Raw genomic sequence first — 19,912 nt, forward strand, 5'->3', positions numbered from 1 at the left:
AAGCTTATCTACATTATCTACTTAAGATGATTAACTTGCATATAATCAACTGGAGACCCAGAGGTGATAGTTGAAACTTGGATCCAAGGTAAGGATTAGTAAGTAGACAATCTAACAATGATAGGAGATGAATGAAATTCACCAAAGTATGCTGAGATTTGGTTAGTGATACCTAACTTACTAAATTCTGCATTCACAGTAGTTTTATAGTTGGATTGAGCACGATAAACCTACAGAGTTGAGTTCAGGGGGAACACAAGCCTAGTATCTGTTTTTGACTATTTACAACCAAATCACTTAAGTTCGATTACTGTTTACAAGAACAAACCCCCCATTTACTTTTCAGTCCAACCTGTTTACTTTAGTAAACTAGAGAGATAATTCCTATAGTCCCTGTGGGTTCAATCCCAACCTAAGTTGGGTTACTATATTTTGTTGCGATCACTTCATCTTCTATTGGAGGTGTAGTTTAGGCAATATCACTATCGTAAAATCCTATGCTTGGAAGGTGTATACGAGATCCATACAATGGCTGCTATATGATGACTTACTTCATCATTATCCTACTACATTGTATTACATTGAACCATTCATACTTTTAGTTATGTATTTTCTATCGTGTAATTTAACTTTTCTTATATATATATGTGTGTGTGTACCTATATTTGTATGTAGTTATGCTTAGTAGATATGGTCTGATCCACTATTAGAAATTTTTCTATATGGATATAGAAGCGTTCTCATACTTTCTTTACTTGTTTTGTTTTCCGTTTTTCTCAATCGGCCTAATACCCACTAAGTATAAGGGGACCGTACTTACTCTACTTTCTATACCTTTTTAATGCATATCCTAGTTTAAGTGTGACCTGCAGAGCATGAGATCATGTTGTGATCTAGGCTGACTCAGATGATAGATGAGCTCTTTATTTGGGGCTTGATTCCAAAATTCATCTTATCTATCATGTCTTTATGTTATGATTTAGAGATAGACTTATGTATTCTTTATAATCTTTACTAGTACTAGTGTTTTTTACTGATGACATTAGATTTAGGTTTTTGGGGATGTTTTGTTCAGTTTTGGATGTTGTTATTTAAATATATTATGTTCCGATTTAATTATGAAGTCTTATTTGGTTTTATTATTTCATTTCTGCATTTGTTAATTATTTGGGTGTAGGGTTTGCCTACCCTAGCTTGTGATAAGGCAGGTTCTAACATAACTAAACTTCTGGATCGTGACAAACTGGTATAAGAGTTCTAGGTTCCTTAATCTTATGAGTAGAAGAGCAAGATGTCTAATAAAGTCTTGCAGATTGATATATTGATGTTTATATCTATCTTTGAGAGGCTATGCGATATTTTTAGGAAAACTTCTCTAATTTTATTTTGTATTATGCTTATTGTTCATGTCCAAATTCTAAACTTATATTCCCTTCTTACTATACAGATAGTGAGGACTAGATCCAGAATTAATGAGGATGCTAAGCAAACAACCATTGTTCGAGCCCCAATCAAGAGGAAAGGTAGGGTTGCGGGCGAGACAAAAGTAGAGGTACGGCACGAGAAACGACTCCAGCTATAGGATGATTCTAGAGAAGCCTCTTTCGACCCTGATATTGATCATGTTGTGACTATGGTTTCATGGTTACCCAAGTGTTGCATGATCTATTAATTCATCTCTTAGGATGTTTTTATGGTATTCCTCAGACTGGTATTCTACTGAGTACACTAGCTAGTTCTCAAACTAAAGGAGGTGTACAACCCTCTATGGTAGACTACAACTCATGGTTTTCATACTACAAAGGCCTAGTCAGATGTTGTTGCATCCCCATGTATTATGACTTTGCCTACTACATAAATTATTCCCTCTTTAGCTCTAGATCCTATTATGTTTGATATTGAATAAAAGAGATTCGAGAGATTCATCATATTGTTTCCTCTTAATTTTAGTAGGACCATTGGTAAGAATGCTTATGAGTTTTTGATTAATAGTCAAGAAAGGTTGCATAACCTCAGTTCGCTTGAGTCTAATGGTATTACTTACACTACCTACCAATTAACTGATGTGGCTAGGCAGTGGCGAGATATATTTTTAGTTGTAGATTAGGGGTTCCCCTCAGTTGACATGGACCTAGTTTTTTAGGTCTTTTCTAGAGCAATTTGTGCCTTTAGCTTAAGGGACCAATAGAGAGATGAATTTGATTATTTGAAGAAAACCCTTTGTAATGCCCCGAGAGTACACCTTGGGCGTCACACGGTGCTTACGACCCTAAAAGACCACAAGCTAACCCATGACTAGTACCTGCTGTGAATACTAAATAACAATCATAAAATATATGAGGAAGTAAAGCTAAAAATGCCATAAGGTCCATAATATTGAAAAATAAATACTGAATACATCTGTAGAACAATTGCTAACTAAAAGTTTCTAAAAGCCTCTAAACATCTGAAACAAAAGAGTTGATGGGAAAGGCGCCAACTAACTCTAACTACTGTCTGAAATAACTGAAATACGATAAGTAATGCAACGACTGAATAAATATCACATCCTCGATGGATGAGGACTCACTACTATAGCCGTGGCTGATAGGCTGATTTGGCTATGTATGGTCAGGATCCCAAGCATCCGAACCTATGATATGAGACATCATAGCGCAATGAGAGTATGTGTCAGTACTTTGAATGTACTGGTATGCTAGGTGAGGTTAGGTTAATATGCAAGGGTTCATGTGCATGAGTAATAATAACTAAATATCATGGAATAAATGGATGAGAGTATATGCAAGAATAGGATTGCTGTAAGTACTGAACATACAATGCCAAACATATATCATTTGTCTGAATTAGACTGAAACTGTAGTACTGAGTTTCTGATAACTGAATAACTAATAAATGTAAGTCATGATCATGTAGAGCTAACTGAGTTCTATACTAAATACTGAATACTGAGTACTGAATACTGAATACTTGAATTGAGACTGAAACTGAGACTGTGGGAGTTATCATCTAACTAGCATACCTCGATTATAGACTAATCTGGGGTTCAACCTATGACACCAGTTAGAAGGGTGTTAGCACCCTGCGACGATATACTAACATTGGTTGGGTCAACCTTAATCGGGCTGGAAGACTCATGAGATGTATATGGTTACGTCAACCCTAGTCTGTAACTCCAGGACTGTTTCTAAGGGTCAAAACCTATACTAGCAGGAATGCCCCCATCCCTGGCTTCGCTCAATGCTAAATCCTACTCCCAACAAAATCGACACTGGAACTAATCAGCAGACTGTACTAGGCTTGACTGAACTCACATTGATTCTGTTAACTGACTGAATGCTACTGTTCGGGATACTATGGAATCATTCTATTTCGACTAGCTACTAGATAAACGGCTAACTTTGGGTATTTAAAACCCTTAGACTCGATAGCATAGATAATAGAATCACATCTACACTTTAAAAGCATCACACATAGCTTGCCATGCACAATTCATTCACATAGATATTTTGTCAAACACCTAGGATGCATATCTCTTGTGCATGAGAATGAGAAATATATATGAATGTCATGACTACCACATTCAACATCAAAATTCAAATATTTAACATGAGGGTTACATGAATCAACCACATTCTAGTTTATATACATAAAACTCAAAATCTTCTTGGCTTGAAACCCACATAACAATACATACATGAACATAATTCCATTCAAGAATATAATTCATAATCTAAGTTTTGATAAAGGATTCTTGAACTCTAAAGATGAAAGAAACCCAAGGATGAACACCTAACATACCTTGGTTGTTGAATTCATGAGAGGTGTCGGCTATTTTTTGAAGTTTAGACGTGGATTTGATGAAATTAGGGTTTTGTTCGTAAGAGGATTTGTGAAAAAAGATGAGTGATTATGCTATTTGGGGCTTTCATTTTGTGTTATGGACATATTAGGTGAAGAAAAAATGACCCATTTTCCCTTAGAAATGCGAAACAAAACTGCAGAAAATATAAGACTGGACTGGCAGGGCATCACGGGCTCTGGAGTCCCGAAATAGGCAGGGCGCCGCAGGCTAATCGCCCGTGCCTTTATTTTGGTGTTTCAAACACGCCCTTACGCTTGTTTGAAAAATCTAAAACTCACTCGATATGTACTATTAACTCCCCAGGTCATGAATCAACTTAAAAACTAAATTTTTAATGACAGAAAGGTTGAGAATAAATTCATCAAAGTTTTAGGGCTTTAGAAATGACTAAGTCCTAACACTTAGTAAAATATTCATAGTCCTAGACCACTTTCTACATGCAAGAATAAGATGAAACGAACCTAGAATCTTATAGGGTCTTAAAATATCTCCCCCTTGGGAACATTCGTCCTCTAATGAGACTGATTAAGCTAACAGGCACTGAAATACAGTGACCATACTGACGTGCATTAATGAAACATGACTGAATCTTGAGACATGACACATGACTGAACTGATTCATGAAATGCAAATGATATGCAACTGGAACTAAGCATGGAATAGGGTAAATGTAAATAATACTATTACCTTAGGCTATGTCTGAGTTTGCATAGAAGAGATGAGGATACTTAGTTTGGATGTCTGCTTTTGCTTCCTAAGTGGCTCCCTTAATGGACTGGTTCCGCCAACGAACTTTGATGAATGGAACTTTTTTGTTCCTTATTCTACGAGTCTGATGATTGAGGATTTCGACTGGGACTTCTTCGTAAGAGAGACTATTTTGAACATCTACACTCTCTACAAGGACTACAACTGCTCGTCGCCTATGCACTTCTTTAGCAAGGAGACATGAAACACTGGATGCACTGATCCTTAGTCTGCAGGCAACTCAAGTTCATAGGCTACCTTTCCGAAATGACTCAGAATCCTATAAGGACTAACATATCGGGGATTAATCTTCCCCTTACTAAATCTCTTCACTTCCTTCATGAGAGAAATTTTCAAATACATAAAGTCACCAATCTCAAATTCAAGATCTTTTCTTCTTACATCTACATACAATTTTTGTCCACTCTGGGTTATCTTAAGCCTCTCCTTGACCAACTATACTTTATCTAAAGCATAAAACACCAAGTCAAGACCTACCACCACGGCCTCACCTACTTCAAACCAACCAATCAGAGATCTAAATCTCATCCCATAAAGAGCCTCAAACAGAGCCATCTGAATACTGGAATGATAGTTGTTATTGTACGTGAACTCAATCAAAGATAAGTGGACATCTCAACGGCCCTTATAGTTAATGACACACGCTCTTAAAATATCCTCTAAAGTTTGAATGGTCCTTTCTTCTTGATCATTTGTTTGAGGGTGGAAGGTTGTACTGAGGTGGACTTTGGTACCAAGACCTTTTTTTAAGGCTTTCCAAAAGTGAAAGATAAACTACATACCTCTATCTGAAATAATAGACAATGGGACACCATGGAACCTAACCAACTCTCTAATATAAATCTTGGAATAGTCCTCGGCTAAATATGAAGTATGGACTGGTAAAAAATGGGCGGACTTGGTCATCCTGTCTATAATGACCCAAATCGAATCATGCTGACGAAGAGTACGAGGTAAAGTCATCACGAAGTCCATGCTCACTTTTTTCCACTTCCATATGGGAATACTAAACTCCTACATGGAACCACTAGGCTTTTGGTGCCCAATCTTCAACTACTGACAAGTAAAGCACTTAGTCACAAACTCTGCAATGTCCCTCTTCATCCCACTCCACCAATAGACTTCCCACAAGTCATGGTACTTCATAGTGGCCCCTCGATGAATAGAGTAATGCATACCATATGCTTGAGAAAGAACTCAATGTATCACATCATCTACACATGGCATACATAGCCTACCCTGACAACGCAACACACCATCTCCCCCTTTAGAGAAAACTTCTACTTTCTGATCTCTGACTGACTCTTTCATCTTAACTAAACTGGGATCCCTGTCTTGATTTTTTTCACCTCGAAAACTAACATTGATTTAGAACTAATCTGCACCCAAACACTACCTTCAACTGAATTAACCAAACGTACACTTAGTCTGGCAAGCTGATGAACTTCCTAAACTAACTTCTTCTTACCATCCTCAACATGAGCAATACTACCCATGGACAACCTACTGAGGGCATCGGCCTCAATATTAGACTTGCTCGAATGATACAGAACACTTATGTCATAGTCTTTCATTAACTCTAACCACCTTCTCTGATGCAAGTTCAGGTCTTTCTACGAAAAAACATATTGTAGCCTTTTGTGGTCTGTGAATACATCGACATGTACTCCATATAAATAGTGCCTCTAAATCTCTAAGAAAAATACAACCGCTGCTAGTTCAAGATTATGAGAGGATAATTTTTTTCAAGGGGCTTAAGTTGTCTAGAGGAGTAGGCTATAACCTTACTTTTATGGATCAAAACACACCCCAAACCAACTTTAGAAGAATCACAGTACACAATATATCCATCTGAACCATCGGGCAAAGTCAAAATTAGGGCTGTAGTGAGTCGAGTCTTTAACTCTTGAAAACTCTTCTCACTAAAATCTGACCACTGGAACTTGACTTTCTTCTGAATCAATCTATACATAGGGGATGCAATAGAAGAAAATTCGTCAATAAATCATCAGTAATAGCCAGACAAACCCAAGAAACTATTAATATCTAATGGAGAGATGGGTCTGGGCCAATTTTTCATAGCTTTGATCTTTTGAGCATCAACTCTAATATCATCACCAAAAACTATGTGGCCAAGGAAAGCTATTGACCCTAGTCAAAATTTGTAGTTACTAAATTTTGTGAACAACTGATGGGCTCTGAGAGTCTATAATACTATTCTGAGATGGTCTGCATGATCGTTTTTGGTGCGGGAATAGACAAGGATGTCATCTATGAAGACTACGATGAACATGTCCAAGTACAGTTTGAACACTCGGTTCACCAAGTCCATAAAGGCTGCTGGATCATTTGTAAGACCAAATGACATGACTAGAAATTCAAAGTGACCATACCGAGTTCAGAAAGTAGTCTTCGGAATTTCACACTCTCTGACTCTTAGATGATGATAGCCGAATCTAAGGTTTATCTTAGAAAAATAATTGGCACCCTAAAGTTGGTCAAACAATTCATCGCTTCTAGGAAGCTCCTACTTATTCTTGATGGTGACTTTGTTTAACTAACGGTAGTCTATACACATTTTAAGAGAGCCATCATTCTTTCGCATGGTGCGCCCCACAGAGAAAAGTTGGGCCTAATGAATCCCTTATCTAGGAATTCCTTAAATTGTTCTTTCAACTCCATAAGTTTAGTTGGATCTATTTTGTATGGTAGAATAGAGATGGGCTAAGTATCAGGAAGAAGGTCTATCAATTTCCCTTTCGAGAGGAACCCTGGGGAGATCTTTGGGAAACATATCTAGAAATTTACTTATGACTGGAACTAACTCAATATTAGGATCCTTGAAATTAGAGTCTTTGAGTGGGACCATATGATAGACACACCTCTTGGATATTATTTTTCTCGCTCTAAGGTTTAAAATAAATTGACCCTTAAGTGTTGTGGTACTACCCCTCCATTCTAGAACAGGTTCATTTGGGAACTAAAAATTGACAATTTTGCTTCTACAATCAACTGAGGTATAGCATGAATAGAGCTAATCCATGCTAAGAATGATGTCAAAATCTGTCATCTCTAGCTCTACAAGGTCTACTGAAGTAACTTTTTGAGACACCATAACCGTACAGTTCATGTATACCCATTGGGATATGATAGACTTACCCACTAGGGTAGAGACTGAGAAAGGCTCTATTAGGATTTTGGGGATAACTCTGAAGTTGACGGCTATGTAAGGATTTACAAAGGACAGAGAAACTTCAGGATCTAACAAATCATAAATATGTAAATGAAAGACTTACAATATACCAATAACTACATCAGGAAAACTCTCCTAATCCTGTCAGGACTAAAGTTCATAGAGCCTATTTGAACGCTGCTCACTAGTGGCACTAGAAGCGGCACCCTACTGAGATGGGTGATCGGACTGAACTGAGGGACGATTATACTGACTCTGTGAATCAACCTGAGGAAATTCTTTGATCCTCTAGCCTGGTTTACCATACTCTAAACACGCTTCACTGCCATCCCTGAAGACACCCTGATGGTTTCTGCCATATTTCTAGAAAAGAGGATTTGTTCGAGCACTATCACACTACCATGAGCTTTTGAATCTGGTGCCCTATCCCTATTATCATTCCTGAATTTGGGCATCGGCGCACTAGCCAAAGATGGAGCTGGGACTAAATATTTTGGGCAAAATTAAGGATGGTTACCACCTTCTGACTTTGGTTGAGCGAAACTAAAGCTACCTGTTTTAGCCTTCTTACTCTCCTTTTCCTTTTTCTTAGTATTTTGTTCCTCAATCTATTGATCATGGACCATTAACCTAGACAAGTCTATCTACTTAATCAGCATTTTGACCCTACACTCTTTGATCGCATTATCAAATAGACCAGATATAAACTTACTCATCTTAGACCTACTATCAGCTACCACATAAGAAGCATACCTGGCAAACTGAGTTAACTTAAGGGAATACTCTTTCACACCCATCTTTCCCTACTTCAGGTTGATGAACTCTAAAACCTTAGCCTCTCTCAACTCCAATGGGAAGAATCTATCTAAGAAGGAAATAGCAAGTTCTTTCCATTCTATAGGCCATATATCTGCACCTTTATCCATATTTTACTGCTTAAACCACGTATGAGCTACATCATGCAACTGATAGGCAGCTAAATCAGCATTTTCACCAGAAGTTACCCCCATAATGTTTGTTAATTTTTGCACCATGTCAAGGAATTCCTGCAGATCCTCTTCAGACTTAGATCCTGAAAATAAAGAAGGGTTCATTTAGGTAAAGTCCTGAATTCTAGCTTCAATAGTATTGGCAACTAGGTTGGCCTGAATAGCAGCTGTTCGAACATTCTAAGCTACCACAGAATGGACTAGAGTGTTGAATGCAGCTCTGAACTCTACATGAGAAACATAAACATTTAGGGGATCTTTTTGAACGAGCGGAGGTGCTGGCTAGTTGTCAATTTTTCTTCCGTTAGTCTTTCTGGGAGGTATGTTCTATAAAAAGAAGGAAAAGTTAGATTAGATAGATGAGTTTAACTTAAGCTCATGCTCATTCGCATGATATAAACACTGAAAGAATGGAACTTTTCCTAAAAAATACCTCGTAGCCTCCTACCCATAAGTATGGCAGGCTTCACACCCATGCATAAGACTCCACTTGATGCGGCTTTCAAAATATCTAGGACACTTTAGATCCTTAGTCTATGATACCAAGTTTGTAATGCCCCAAAAGTACACCTTAGGCATCACACAGTGCTTACGACCCCAAAGAACCACAAGCTAACCTATGACTGGTACCTGTTGTGAATACTGAATAACAATCATAAAACATATGCAGAAGTGAACCTGAAAATGCCATAAGGTCCATAATACTGAAAATCAAATACTGAATACATCTAGGGAACAACTGCAAACTGAAAGTTTCTGAAAGCCTTTAAACATCTGAAATAAAAGTGTTGATGGGACAGGCCCCAACTAACTCCAACTACTATATAAAAATAACTAAAATACTAAAATAGATAAGTAATACAATGACTGAATGAATATCATATCCTCTATGGATGAGGACTTACTACTATAGCTACAGTTAATAGGCTGATCTGGCTATATACGGTCAGGAACCCAAGCTTCTGAATTTATGATATGAGACATCATAGTGCAAAGAGAGTATGTATCAGTACTTTGAATATACCGGTAAGCTAGGTGAGGTTAGGTTAATATGCATGGGTTCATGTGTATGAGTAATAATAACTCAATATCATAAAGTAACTGGATGAGAGTATATGCAAGAATGGGACTGCTAAAAGTACTGAACACACAAACTAAGCATATATCGTCTGGCTAAATTAGACTGAAACTGAAGTACTGAGTTTTTGATAACTTAATAACTGATAACTATAAGTTATGACCATGTATAACTAACTGAGTTTCGTACTAAAAACTAAATACTGTGTACTTAATATTGGAATTGAGATTTAAACTGAGACTGTGGGAGTTATTATCTAATCGACATACCCCAATTATAGACTAATCTGCGGTCCAACCTGTAACCCCAGTTGGAAGAGTGTTAGCACCATGCCACGGGTTACTAATACTAACTGGGTTAACCCTAATCTGGCAGGAAAACTCATGAGATGTATATAGTTATGCCAACCTTAGTCTGACAGGAAACTAAATTATCCTACGCTGGCTACGTAGTTCTATAACTCAGGGATTGCTTCTAAGGGTCAAACCCTATATTGGCAGGAATGCCCCCATCCCTAGATTCCCTCGGTGCTGAATCCCACTCCCAATTGAATCGACACTAGAACTGATTACTAGACTGTACTAGGCTTGACTGAACTCATACTAATTCTGTTAACTAACTGAATGCTATTGTTTGAGATACTATAAAATCATTCTATTTCGACTGAAGACTAGATAAACAGCTAACTTTGGATATTCAATACCCCCAGGACTCGATAGCATAGATAATGGAATCATATCCTAATTTTAAAAGAAATACACATAGGTTACCATGCACAATTCATTCACATAGACATTTTGTCAAACACCCAGGATGCATATCTCTTATGTATGAGAATGAGAAATATATATGAATGTCATGACTACCACATTAAATATCAAAATTCAAAGATTTAACACGAGGGTTACATGAATCAACCACGTTCTAGTTTATTTGCATGAAACTCAAAATCTTCTTGGCTTGAAACCCACACAATAATACATCTTGAACTCTAAGGATGGAAGGAACCCAAGGATAAACACCTAACATACCTTGGTTGTTTAATTCATGAGAGGTGTCAGCTATTTGTTAAAGTTTTAGACTTGGATTTAATGAACCTAGGGTTTTGTTCTTGAGGGAATTTGTGAAAAAGATGAGTGATTATGCTATTTGGGGCTTTAATTTTGTGTTATCGACATATTGGGTGAAGAAAAAATAACCTATTTTCCCTTAAAAATGTGAAACAAAACTACAGAAAATACATGGACCGGACTGGCGGGGCATCGGGGGCTCTGGAGCACCGAACTGGGCAGGGCACTGCAGGCTAATCTCCTCGTACCTCTGTTTTGGTGTTTCAAACACGCCCTTACACTTGTTTGAAAAATCTGAAACTCACCCGAGATTTACTAAGTCCTAACACTTAGTAAATTATTCTAAGTCCTAGTCCCCTTTCTACATGCAAGAATGAGCTAAAATGAACCTAGAATCTTACGAGGTCTTACACCCATATAACTATTATTGAGTATGAGGATCATTTTCATACATTTTCCAAATATGCCATTGCTAGCATATCCGCTAAGTTTAAGGTGATAAAAAAATTTCTTAAGGGTTTGTTAGGTACTACCAGCTGTCAGTGGCTCAGTTAGTGGTTTTTGCTAGTTATTTTTAGATCATAGTGGATCATACCAAGATGATTTAGACTATCCACCATGGTATGCAGCGTGGTGGTGCTAAGAGGGCGCATCAACAAGATGATTTGAGTGGTCATGTATCTCGAGGTAGGAATTTCTTAAGAAAAGATTCTCATGGTTACCATAGCAGATCAATTTAGGTAGTTTTTTAGAGTTTGAATAGGTTTACGAGTTTTGAGACTTTGAGTAGTCAAAGATCGGGCCATATAGGTCAAGGGTCACTTAGCGAAGGATTGCTCCCAGCATGCAGTTCATTCTTCCTAAAAAAAATCTTAGCTTCATCTTTGTTCAACTCAAGTGTCAGTGGTTAGAAGTGGTACATAGGGCATTAAAGGTAGTTCTAGGGTACTAGAGAAGGCGTTGAGGGAGCTTATAGTAGTGGATAAAGAACCACTTAATTCGATAGTTGATGTTATTAGTGCTAGGCTTTTCCTAGAAGACCTGAGGTAGAGGCATCTAATGCAGTGATTAAAGGTATAGTCCCAGTTTACAATTATCCATACACAGTACTATTTGATCTTTGGTCTACATTCACTTATGTGTCTACATAATCTGTTATTGTATTGATGCTATGTGTGATTTCCTTATTATGCCTATTCATGTATCTATTCTCGTATATTATTCTTTAGTGGTGGATTAGGTGTGTCAATCATGTGTTGTTATATTTTTTAGGTGTGAGACATGGGGAGACCTAATTATCCTTATTATGGTTGATTTTGATGTTATATTAGTTATGGATTAGTCTGCTTCTTAATTTGCAATTTGAGATTATTTTGCAAGGAACGTGACCTTAGCTATTCCTAGATTATAACAGAAGAGTGCTTCTATTTTATGTTTGAAAGATGTAATATCTTTTCTATATACTCATCACATGGTAGGAAAGGGGTGTCTTTCCTAATTAGCCCTCACCACCTCCCTTGAATTCTATATAAGTTGTTAGAGATTTCATGGATGTGTTTTCTACGGACTTAACCTGGTTTGCCACCAGATCAGTATATTCATTTTTCCATAGATATTGAGTTGGGCACCAGGCCCATGTTCATTTCTCCTTATAGGATGTCCCTAACAAAATTGAAGGAACTAAAGGAAAAATTGCAAGATTTTTTAGATAGGGGTTTAATTATACAAAATGTGTCTCTTTGGGGATTCTTCTGTCTTATTTGTAAAGAAAAAAGATCAATCTATACATATGTGTATTGATTATCGCCATATGAACAAAGTGACTATCAATAAAAAGTGTCATATTCCTCGTATTAATGATTTTTTTTATCAGCTTTAGGATATCTCCTTATTTTTAAGATTGACTTGAGATCTGATTAACATTAGTTGATATTTAGAGCTTCGAATGGTCTAAAGACCACTTTTTGAATGTGATATGGCCAATATAAGTTTTTGATTATGGTCTGTGGGCTGACTAATGCCCTAACAACATTTATGGAGTCAACGAACAAGGTATTCCGACCTTTTTTGACACTTTTATGTTGTGTTCATCAATGATATCTTAGTTTATTTTAAGAATGAGGCTGACTATAAGAGACATTTGAGAATCATACTTCAGAGATTTAGAGATAAGACATTGTATGCTAAGTTCTCTAAATATGACTTTTGATTGGATTGTGTTTATTTCTTGGGTCATATGATAATCGAGGTTAGTATTATGGTCGATTTAGTCTAGGTAGTGGTATTTTGTGATTGGGCTAGACTTACTTCTCCTAACTAGACTTGAAGTTTTATTGGGTTAGCAAACTAATAAAGGCACTTTGTGCAGGGTTTCTCTTCTATTAAAGATCCTTTGACCAAGTTGACTCACTAGAAAATAATTTTTCAGTTTTCAAATACTTATGGTAAAGCTTTGAAAAGATCAAGGAGTTGTTGACTTTGACTCCTATTCTGACTTTGCTTTAAGGGGGGTGGGTTTTACTATATTTTATGATGCTTCAAAATTTGGCTTGGGTGGTACATTGATGCAAAAGAGTAAGGTGATTGCTTATGTTTCTCCACAGTTGAAGCCTCATGAGAAGAAATATCCTACTCATGAATTGGAGCTAGCCGTTTTTCTGCTTGTGTTGAAGTTGTGGAGACACTATCTGTATGGAGTACATTATGATATTTTCTTCGATCATCATAGCCTTCAATGTTTCTTTGCTTTGTGAGACATTAATATGAGAAAGCACAGATTGTTAGAGTTGCTTAAGGATTATGATCTCACTATTCTTTATCATCTGGGCAAAAACTAATGTGGATCACATGTCTTGAGGCGGAGAGTATGAGGAAGTTTAACTTCATTGGGTGATTGTGGATAGGTTGACTAAGTATGTGCACTTTATATTTGTGAAGGTAATTTATAATGATTAGAAGTTGGCCAAGATATACATTCAAGAGATTGTTAGGTTGCATCGAGTGGCTATCTCCATTATTTCATGCAGAGGTACACAGTTCACCTCAAATTTTTGGAGTTCTATGCACAGAGAATTGGGTACTCAACTTGAGATAAGCATTGTTTTAATAGCTTATTATTTCAATTAGAGTCAAACATTAAGATTGACTAATTTTTCATCCACAATTGAGTCTCAATTCTATCTTATAATATTTAGAATTATATAAATTAAATATTTTTTTATTTATTCAATTAAAGTCAAATATCAGGATTAATTCATTATTACATTCATAAATTAAGTCTCAATTAATCACATAATACTTAGTGCTGCATAATTTGAAGAAATTTAATAATACTTAAAATTATATAAATTGAATAATTTTTAATTTGTTAATTAAAGTTAAACATCGGGATTAATTGATTGTTACCTCCACACGTTAAGCTCAGTTCTGTTATATAATACTTAGAGTATATATTTAAACATTTTAATTTTCAACTGAAGTCAAATGTTTGTGTTTACTAGTTGTTATTTGCACAAGTTAAGTCCTAATTTGATTTTGTAATACTTAGAGTTATATAAATTGAAATAATTTATTTTTCAATGGAAGTCAAACATTTGTATTTATTATTTATTTAACGCAAAAATTGAGTCACAACTAAAGTCGGATATTTGTATTGACGACTTGTTTAATGCACAAATTGAGTCGCAGTTCAATTTTATAATACTTACAGTTATATAAATTAAAGTAGTTCAATTTATCAAATAAAGTCAAATATTTGTTTATCAAATAAATCAAACATTTGTACTAGGTTGTGATCCGCAATAATCACGTCCTTACATCTCTGCACCTTTGTATTTTTATTTTAACTAATTTTATTTATTTACGTTATTTTTATAACTTTTAATTAATTTCATCCATACTTTTAGATCTTAATATTTTTAATGTTACATTTTTATACAAATATGTACTCAATTATAAATTTTAAGATTATTTCATGTCTTAAGTTTTTTTCTAATATTTTCCCCTTCTTAACAAATTCTCTTTAATTTATTTAGTAATTTTTTAGATTTTAATAATTTTAACATTCTTTTTATAAATTATATACAGTTAATTGATAATTCCAAGGTTATTTCATGTCTTAAAAAAAAATTCTAATAGATTCATAGATATGCTTTTACATTTTCTTTTTTTTAAAAAAAAATTTCATAGTTAATTTGATGACTACTCAATTGTAGATAATGTTTTTGTTACTTTAACTACGTATAATACTTTCCACAAAATAATCAAGGTAATCCTCATTTATGACTGGACATAATAACAATAATAAACAATAATTCTTTTATATATATAATTATTAATAATTTATTTATGTAGTATAACCAAATAAAAAAAATAAACATGAGTAAAAAATATAACAAAATTGAAGGAATAACAATAATTTTTTGGAAGATGTAAATTATTTCAAAATATAAATATCAATTGACCAAATCAATTTAATAAATTATGAGTCTATTTTTAATTTTCTCTTTGTCATCATTCTTCAAGATTTCTTTGTTAGTTTCAGCACGATAAAAAATGATTCTTAATCTATTGGATGAAAATTAAAATAATATAAAATTTTGAATTTTGGAATAAAAAATATTAAAAGTTCATAATAAAATATTATAGTCAACTTTTTCTTCTTTCAAAAAGATATAAAAATTATGCACTATTTACCCCAAACTAAATGTTGACATAGTTTCAAATAATTTATTTAACTAATATTATTTAAATATAAGTATAGAGGTTAAACTAATAGATATTATAATTACTGTCAATTAAATTATTCAAATATTAAACATATGTATACTTATATTTTTCAACTATTAATTAAGTAATGAAAATGTATGTATGTATAAATCTTACTTTAAACAGAGAAATTTACTATCTTGTATAATAAAATAAGTAACTTAATATATTTATATAATAATAAAAGTTAGTCTAATTTACAATATACAATTACTCTTAACTGGTACATTAAGAAAGTGTTAAATTCTAATAATCTATTTTTTTAATTGTAAAAAATTTAACATATATTAATATTCAAAATTATAACTTTGATAATTAATTTAAATATGTCAAGTAATGAGGTCATCAACGATTCATTTAAGAAAATCTTAATAAAATTATTTTTTCCCGTAAATAGTAATATATTAAATAGAAAGTATTTGATTTGTTTTAAGGATGATTTCAATGGTAAGATAATTTTTTTTGTTTTGGGTGTGTGGAGGGGGGAGAGGAGGGGGAGGAGGAGGGAATAAATAATTATTGTTATAAAATAACTAAATAATAAAGAAGAAAAGTAGAGAGAATAGAGAGAGTAATTCTTATTTCTTCTCTAGAGGAATTATTGAGGGATGAATTACAATGAAGCAAAACCCCGTTATTTATAGGAAAAAACTAACCTTGGGGTTTGTAACTTTTTCATAAATAGACATACGCAATATATGGTAAAGTAGGTATTCACTATATATGGTAAAGTAAACATTCACTATGTATGGTATATTTATAATACTCCCCCTTGAATATCTAATTGATAGATAATGTGACTCATTAAAACCTTACTAGAAAAAGACCCAGTGGGAAAAACAATATAGTGAAGGAAAAAGATTACACATCTCTAACAATACGCATATAGGCTGCCTCATTAAAAACCTTACAAGAAAAATACGGTGGGACAAAACCTTGAAAGGGAAAAGAGTACAGTGCGTATTAACTCCCCCTAATGAGAACATCCTTGAACTTTTGCATCTTGATCATGTGTACTATCTTCTTAAAAGTTGTAATTGGAGTAGACTTGGTGAATATATCAGCAATATTTTTGCTTGAACGAATCTGTTGCACGTTGATATCACCATTCTTTTGTAGCTCATATATGTAAAAAAGTTTTGATGAAGTGTGCTTTGTTCTATCTCCTTTTATGAATCCTCCATTAAGATGTGCTATGCATGATGCATTATCTCTGTATAAAATTATGGGTAAATTATCATATTTCACACCATATTTTTTTCGAATGAGATGTATCATGGACCTCAACCATACATATTTACGGCTTGCTTCATGAATAACTATTATTTCAGCATGGTTTAATGAAGTGTCTAGATAGACTACTTTGTATATCTCTAAGATATGGCAGTATCCCCACATATGAACTCATAGCTTATTTGAGATCGAGTTTTATACGGGTCAGATAAGTAGCCAACGTCAGCATAACCAACATAATCGGGACTATAATCTTTCGAATAAAATAAGCCCATATGCTTGACTGAAAAGGCTATATCGGGCCTTGTAGTATTTGCAAGATACATGAGTGCACCGCTTGCACTAAGATATGGTACTTCAAAACCAATCCAATTTGATATATTTAGAATTTCATCAAATAATTTATTGCTTTGAAAACTATCCAAGAGTTCCAATGGTTTTCAAGCTATAAATTATTTGATGAAATTCTAAATATATCAAATTGGATTGGTCTTTAATATGCTTCAAGCAATTTGAATCCTTAAAAGTTTTCACATAAGTTTTGTCAAGTGACAATATTCAACATTTTATGAGTGACATCTTCAAGTGTCTGGACTGCAAATCAAATAAGTTTTACACTTACCAAAATACATCCTTTCATGTCACTTGATAATGTTTCTACGTCAGCATACTTAAATAAACGTAGAATTCAGATCCTCGTAATCTTTCACAATATTGCGCCAATATTGTATCAAAGATATCGTCGATGATATATAATTTTATATCGGTTCACAATGTGGCATAACATTTTGAGATCTCATCACTTTATTATTTTCAGGTACCTGAACCTTTCATAAGGTTTTATGAAGTGTTATGTCGTAGACTCTTCAAAAGCACATTGTCTTCTTATTATGATTATTTGCTCCTTATCCTTTTTAAGGATTATTTCATTTGGAATCGATTGGTCTACCACGCTTCACACATGCATAGACTTTATCCTTTAGGAACACAAAAGAAGAGCACTTGCAGCTTAATATGAAATGCTTTCGGCATTTGACTTAAATTATATTTTGAATGAGGATCCGATGATAATTCCTAACATATTTCATACCTGCTTATAATCTCCCCCTTATGTTAGGAAAGATAACATACATCCTCCATCTTCTTTGAGGAATCCATCTTTGTGCATCATGGTATATTCATTAATCATATACCGCACATCAAAAATATTAGATGGAATAGTTGGTTCCCAACCTTGAACCAATTAAAGGGAAGAAATAATCATAATTTTTTAGTCTAATGCATACAAGTGTATGCAACATATCATACTTCAGACCAACAAATAAACTTTGTTCTCATTAGCGATGGTTTAGCTATTTATCGAAGGCATTCAATGTCAAACCATCATCATCAAGATAACTTTCTTGATTGCACAAGCTAAAAATTATGTTCTTAACTCAATTGTATTGAACAAGAAACTTTATAAATATCAAACTACAGGTTGACAATAAACTCACATGTGATCATCTTATATCGATGCATCTTAATAGATCGCATGACTAGTAAATGGGCCTATATTCACCTTTTATACTGTAGGTTAAATTTCTTAAATTTGAAAAGTATAAAAAGTGAATATGGGCCCGTTCACTAGTCATGTGATCTATTAAGATACATCAATATAAGATGATCACATGTAAGTTTATTGTCAACCTGGAGTTTGACATTTATAAAGTTGCTTGTTCAATACAATTGAGTTAAGAACATAATTTGCAGATTGTGCAATCAAGAAAGTTATCTTGACGATGATGGTTTGGCATTGAATGCCTTCGATTAATAGCTAAACCATCGCCAATGAGAACAAAGCTTCATTTGTTCTAAAAATAACAAAGGAACTTTAGCCCTTTCACGTTAATGAGGGGATCACAATTGCTATGTCAATTTGAGGGTTCTGTCAACCACTTAAAAAAGAAAAAAAAGTTGTTGGTATCAGAGAAGGAGCACGAAGGGTAAGAAAAACAAATCAAGGCAGTAACAAGTAATTAAAAAAGATATACAAGAGCAAGGTAAGTTCTGAATATGGATTATAGATTTCATTCATATTTCCATGGCTACTAAATTGGATTGAGAATTTAAGAAACAATGGAAAAAAATAGAGACACCATGAAATTCAATGAACTGATGAGTACGTTAAAGGATTGCAATATAACACATTTTTATTCTGACACATAAAGAAACAGTAGGCTAGACTTGAAGGATGGTTAGTTTGTTTGGTTTAGGCACAAGTTAGATAATTTACGTATAAAATTAGATGAATAAATAGTTTGATAGGTCGGAATTGGTAGATACTGGAATAATTAGAATACCCAAAGTAGGAGTAAATTTAGCTCTATGAAATAAGAATCAAAAGTGAATTTATAGGGTTGGGCATTCTATATTTATCAGGAATTAGCATAAACAAGGAAATTGTTATGGTAAAGGTTCTTCATTTACCTAAGAAATAAGTATCTTGACATGTGTTTTGTTCAAGGATATATGTGATATGATTTGATATGAACTTAAATGTTATCTACTATTTTGAAAATACTTTCATATGAGTGCCTATTATTTACAAGAAAGTATATATAAGAGAAGACCTAGCAATGGATCCCGTAGCTAATAGAGGGTTCATTAGACCTGGTGCACCTTATATTTGTAGATTACCATTACATCCCATGCCAGTGGGAAGGTAGAAATAGCATACGATTATTGAATTCCCCCAAGTAGGGAGCTACCGATATGTATAGTTGACTCCTTTATGAGGGGTCCACAGTTATTGACTTTCTTGAGGTAGAAAGTCACACCGATTACACGATTTATTCTTGTAAACCTCCCACATATATAAAATATTTGGTATGATACAATGTTTTATTGAAGTTATGCAATTATTTGATTTTGTTTACATAGAATGAATAAGAGTGCCTGTAGTTACTGTTT

This window comes from Capsicum annuum, chromosome 6, assembly GCF_002878395.1.
Source record: "Capsicum annuum cultivar UCD-10X-F1 chromosome 6, UCD10Xv1.1, whole genome shotgun sequence".
NCBI lineage: Eukaryota > Viridiplantae > Streptophyta > Magnoliopsida > Solanales > Solanaceae > Capsicum > Capsicum annuum.